At 42.4% G+C, this 6,102-nt stretch overlaps 1 protein-coding gene across 3 annotated transcripts in view; it reads left to right on the top strand.

Annotated features, from left to right (window-relative positions):
* Window positions 1–6,102, top strand: part of IKZF3 (IKAROS family zinc finger 3) — a 96,766-nt gene that overhangs the window by 77,558 nt on the left and 13,106 nt on the right. Inside the window, exon 1 of one of the 3 annotated variants that reach the window (XM_023204248.1) lies at window positions 5,735–6,076. The exons of the other annotated variants lie outside the window; for them this stretch is intronic. The gene's annotated coding sequence lies outside the window, so the exon portion shown is untranslated. Of the gene's footprint in view, window positions 1–5,734; window positions 6,077–6,102 lie in introns of those variants that run through there. 3 annotated transcript variants of the gene reach the window in all.

Genomic DNA, 6,102 nt, shown 5'->3' with positions numbered 1-6,102 from the left:
TTTTTTTTTTTTTTTTTTTTTTTTGAGAGAGAGAGTCTTGCTTTGTCACCCAGGCTGGAGTGCAGTGGCACGATCTCTGCTCACTGCAACCTCCACCTTCTGGGTTCAAGCAATTCTCCTACCTCAGTCTACCGAGTAGCTGGGATTACAGGCACCCGCCACCACACCCAGCTAATTTTTGTGTTTTTAGTAGAGACGGGGGTTTCACCATGTTGGCCAGGCTAGTCTCGAACTCTTGACCTCAGGTGATCCGCCACCTTGGCCTCTCAAATTGTTGGGATTACGGGTGTAAGCCACCGCACTTGGCCAAATCTATTCTTTTTAAAAATCAATACTGGCTGGGCGCGGTGGCTCACACCTGTAATCCCAGCACTTTGGGATGCCAAGGCAGGCGGATCGTAAGGTCAGGAGTTCGAGACCAGCCTGGCCAAAATAGTGAAACCCCGTCTGTACAAAAATTAGCCGGGCATGGTGGCATGTGCCTGTTGTCCCAGCTACTTGGGAGGCTGAGGCAGGAGAATTGCTTGAACCCAGGAGGCAGAGGTTGTGGTGAGCCGAGATCATGCCACTGCACTCTGGCCTAGGCAACAGAGCGAGACTCTGTCTCAAAAAATAAAAAATAGAAAATACTATCTCACAGGTAGTATTCATTTAACTTGTCCAAAAAGGCAACAGTTTTATGAAACTTTTTTGTTAGAACCTGCCTCTGTCTTTGATACCAATCTCTTGTTAGACAATTCCTATTGCGTAATAACACCACTTTGTTTCACTCTCCATTAGCTACTGACTGACCACACCATAGAAGAGACAGGAAGCAATACCTCTTGTTTAAGCTCCACTTAACGCTTCAAGATCTAATGAAGGATTTTGAACAAAAACAAAAGCACAGTACAATTACATAGTTAAACCTCCAATGACTTTCAGATAGAAATTGTATCATGGAAACGATTAACTAAAACCAAATATTAAGACTTATACAGGGAATAAAGGTAGTAACTTATTCTGTAATTGTGACTTTGTAGTACATTTTATTATTTTTTCAGTACATCTTTAAAATAACTTTTCTAATGAAAATTAGTATATCTACTATTTAGTAGGCAAGCAATGTGAAGGGAATTTGATCCACAATGACAGTCCTACTCATTCTGTTCTTACTCATGAACCCAATGTGCAAATTGTTCCTTGCCGCCATTCCATATTCCCCACACCCACCCCTTGCAGCATTAAACCGCCAAACACCACCCAGGAACGGATTTCCTATTTCGTCATTTAAACCCATTATCTTGTTCCCTTACTATCTTGCCAAACTGGTTTCCCTCCACTTACATTTCTGAGACATGATGTAGCAAGATAACAAGTCTAGACTGTTTGTATAAATAGACAGTTGGGTCCTAAAGTTGGAGAAAAGGACCAAAAGCTAATAGTCCTCTTTTGTTTTATTTTCAGTGCACTGCCTAAACCACTCAGTAATCCCAAAGAGCTTGTCCAGTTACAAAGCACTTCTTTGTGTATGTGTGATGTGTGTGTGTGTTGTTGTTATTGTTGTTGTTGTTTAGAGACAGGGCTCACTCTGTTCCTCACACTGGAGTGCAGTGGCAAGATCATAGCTCCCTGGGGCTCAAGCAATCCCCCCGCCTCGGCCTCCCAAAGTGCTGGATTACAGGCGCAAGCTATGGCACCTGGCTCTCTGTTTCAAAGGGCGCTCATTTTATAGTATCATGCATCAGCTCTTCAACGAGTGTGAGGCAAAAGACTAGCAGTTTAGGAAAGAAAATGAGAATGCCATCTTCAATTGAAAACTAGCCTTTGCCTAACTTACCAACTAGAAAACAAGGTTAATTCAGTGAAGATCAACGGAATCACTAGAGTGTGTTCACATGTACAATGAGGGTGGAGCTCTTGTAGTTAATATTTTGAGTGAATGACCCAGAAAGAGGGTGTGGGTGAACAGGAGTCCTCTAGATTCGTTTCAGAGGATTTCTTTCAATCTCATCGGAGTTGTGGAAATGGGAAAGTCTCTACCCATGCCTCAAATATGCCCATCCATGAACACTGCATAATTTTATGTTTTTAAATGTCAGGCATTTGGTCACTGATTTACAGAGTAATGTTTATCTGGAAATGACTCTCAAGACCAGTTTGGTGGGTAACGAGGAATAAAAGTGATGTTATCTCAAAAGTCTGCCATTTAGTGACCTGCCCTAATTACAGTTATTTAGGTCAATGTGTCCACACTTCAGCATCCTCCCAAATAGAGGATGTTGATTACGTGTCCTCAGAAGGCTGCTTGTTGTAATTGACATTGACTTCAGTAAAATGTAGACAGCGACTGTTGAGAAACAAATGGGAAAACTAGATGGGTAGCACCATGCTTGGGGTAATTCCCGGGTAATGATTTGGCAGTGAGAGGAGGGCCCACAGGAGAGTAATGAGAACAATGGTAAAATGGGCATAAAAGGTAAACATTCCCAGAACACTGTTTTTCATTCTTTTTTCACTATAAATCTTTTTGTTGATAACTACAGGGTTGAGGGGAGGCTTACTTAGATTTAACCTTCTCAAAATTGCTGGAACCAGGATGAATGTTCCTAGTCAAAGCACAAACTTAGCTACCTCTCCCCTGATTCTAAGAAAAAAAGTCTCCTTCTAACAGCCCCAGGAACTTACTGCAAATTCCAAGCTTTGTCTTTCATCTCTCTGCTCTTGGGGCTCTGGGTAGTGCCACATCTGGTGGTGGTTTTGTGTGAAAGGAAATAATATATATAAATAATTTCCTGTTTGGTCATTTAAACCTATCCCTGTGCTGGACAGAATTTGACCCACTTCACTCAATAGCAGTGTCTTGTGGCTGAAGTGCCCGTTATTTACAACTGCTGGTCAGCCGGAGTCAATTGAGTACTTGCGCACTAGCCCAAAAGCCACTCAGGCCCCCTATTCTGACCCTGACTGTTTTCATTTACACAAACAGTTGTTAATAGCTTCACTGAAGGCTATGATTCATTTCTTTAGAGCCTAGAATTATTTTTGACAAGAAACTCACAGTCTAGTAAATATTGTCATTATTATCACACTATTATCATCCTCTTCTCTTTCTCATTTTTTGAAGCTGGATTTCTTTTTCTTTTTAAGAGATGGGATCTCACTGTGTTGCCCAAGCTGAACTTGAACTCCTAGGCTTAAGCCATGCTCTCACCTCAGCCTCCTGAGTAGCTGGGACGATGGTCTAGTGCCATCACACCTGGCAGAGCCAGATTTTATTTTATTCCGGAAAAAAAAAAAAAAAAGCTGAGCTTTGGCTGGGTGCAGTGGCTCACGCCTGTAATCCCAACACTTTGGGAGGCTGAAGTGGGAGGACTGCCTGAGGCCAAGAGTTGGAGACCAGCCTGAGCAATATATTGAGACTAATAATTTTTTTTTTTTTTTAATTAGCCAGGCATGGTGGCTTTAGACTGTAGTTCCAGCTACTTTGGAGCTGAGGTAGGATTACTTGAGCCCAGGAGGTTTAGCCTGCAGTGAGCTGTGATCTTGCCACTGCACTCCACCCTGGGTGACAGAGTTGAGACCCTGTTTCAAAAACAAGTAAATAAATTAACTAATGAAAACTGAGCTTTATAATGTATTGTATAATGACTAACATACAGGTTTTTAATGCCACTAATAACATTAGAAATATTTAATACTTTGGGGCTTGTTTTCTTTTTAGACAGAGTCTCACTCTGTCACTCAGGCTGGAGTGCAGTGGCACTATTAGGTTGGTGCAAAAGTAATTGCGGTCTTTGCAGTTACCTTTAATGGTTCACTGTAACCTCAAACCCCTGGGCTCAGGGAACCCTCCCACCTCAGTCTCCCAAGTCGCTAGGACTACAGGTGCATGCCAACATGCCCGGGTAATTTTTTAAAATTACTTTTTGTAGAAACAGGATCTTGCTATATTGCCCAGGCTGGTCTCGACTCCTGGCCTCAAGCAATCCTCCTGCCTCAGTCTCCGAAAGCACTGGGATTACAGGGGTGAGCCACTGTGCCAGCCACTACTTGCTTTTTACTCTAATCCCTTAAACTAATTTCAATTTATTCTTCCTTAGACATAATAGAAATGTATGGATAGTTCATTTTAGTTTGGATCTCCTGAGGTGTTTTTGAGAAAACAGAGACAGATGTTTACAGCATCACAATATGTTTGCCCAGGGCAGGTGTGGGCAAACTGTGGCACTCTAGGCAAGGGCAGCCAGTGGCCTGTTTGTGTACAGGGGTTTTTATGTTTTTAAAAGGCTGTGGAACAGAAAAACAAAACAAAACAAAAACAAAAAAGAATATAACGTAGAGACTATATGTGTCTGACAAATTTTTAAAATTTACTGTCTGGCCCTTTATAGAAAAAGTTTGCTGATCTCTGGCTCAGGCTAGCATCATGTGTTAAAATGTCAAGCCTTGTATTTAGAGCAGATAGTATCTCTTTGAACTTTATTTTATTCATTTATTTAATTTTTGGAGATAGAGTTTTGCTCTTGTTGCCCAGGCTGGAGTGCAATGGTGCAATCTCAGCTCACTGCAACCTCCGCCTCTTGGGTTCAAGCAATTCTCTTGCCTCAGCCTCCCGATAGCTGGGATTACAGGCATTCGTCACCACACCTGGCTAATTATTTGTAAGTTTAGTAGAGATGGGGTTTCTCCATGTTGGCCAGGCTGGTCACAAACTCCTGACCTCAGGTGATCTGCCCGCCTCGGCCTCCCAGCGTGCTGGGATTACAGGTGTGAGCCACCGTGCCCAGCCCTCTTTGAACTTTAGACATCAATTTGGGCACTGCCTGCTGAATTGAGGTAAATTATATTGATTACAGTTTACTATTTTAGTCTATTAGATATTGCCACTATTTATATACTCTTCTAGTAGTTCTCAATTCTGGCTGCATTTTAAAATCACCCGGGGAGCTTTAAAATATTCTTGCCTAGGCCTCTGTACCAGAAATTCTGATGTAATTGATCTGAAGTGGGGCCTGGGCCTAGGTATTTCTTACATGCTATTCAGGTGATTCTAATGTGCAGCCAGGTCTGAGAACCACAGGCCTACACTACTCACAGGTCTATTTGTGGATGGACAATTAGCCCACATTCATAGGCAGGATTTTTTGTGTTTCGTTTGTTTGTTTCTTTGTTTTTCGAGACAGAGTTTCGCCCTTGTTGCCCAGGCTGGAGTGCAATGGTGCCATCTCGGCTCACTGCAACCTCTGCCTCCCAGATTCAAGCCATTCTCCTGCCTCAGCCTCCTGAGTAGCTGGGATTACAGGCATGCACCACCATGCCAGGCTAATTTTGTATTTTTAGTAGAGACAGGGTTTCTCCAGGTTGGTGAGGCTGGTCTCGAACTCTGACCTCAGGTGATCCGCCCACCTCTGCCTCCCAAAGTGCTGGGATTACAGGCATGAGCCACTGCGCCTGGCCCATAGGCAGTTTTTATTCACATTTGTATTAGAAATTCAATAGAGATGCATTATACAAATTGTTCTTTAATTTCAAGGCAGAAGTGTTGCTTAGGGAAATTTTAACTGAGACTATTTTCAAATGGGAAGAGCATATGTAACATATAATACAGAGCACAGAGAAACAGAATATGAAAGATAGGAACTGAGAGAAGCGTGCTGCAAAAAGAAAAAGAAAAAGAAAGAAACCACTCAGAATTTCAATACACAAATCACTGAGTAGATGTCTTGCTATCTGTGTGAGTGTATCTGTTTTCAAAAGTGCTGTTAATAAACAGAGCAGTAAATCTGGGGCACCATGCTTTTTTTTTTCAAAGTTGTTAAGAAGAATTATATCAGTCTGCAGGTGTCACACGCAGTTACTCAGAATCAGAAAGAAGGCTGATCGGGGGTTAGAAGATCTCCATCTATCTGTCTTTTTGCAACCAACCACGTCCAGGCTGTTTATTTAATACTTCCTCTTGCTAATGAAGGTACTGGTTGGGGATGGGTCGAGCTTTCCCATCTCGGCATAAGACTGCAAGATTTGAATGTGCCCTGGTATCGGCTTCACTGACCACAGCAGGTACCCCAGGCAAGAATCTGAGCAGTTATAACAGGTAACAACAATAGAGTGTGCATCCAA

This window comes from Piliocolobus tephrosceles, chromosome 16 (assembly GCF_002776525.5).
Source record: "Piliocolobus tephrosceles isolate RC106 chromosome 16, ASM277652v3, whole genome shotgun sequence".
Lineage (NCBI taxonomy): Eukaryota > Metazoa > Chordata > Mammalia > Primates > Cercopithecidae > Piliocolobus > Piliocolobus tephrosceles.
This window is presented reverse-complemented; position numbering and strand designations above follow the sequence as displayed.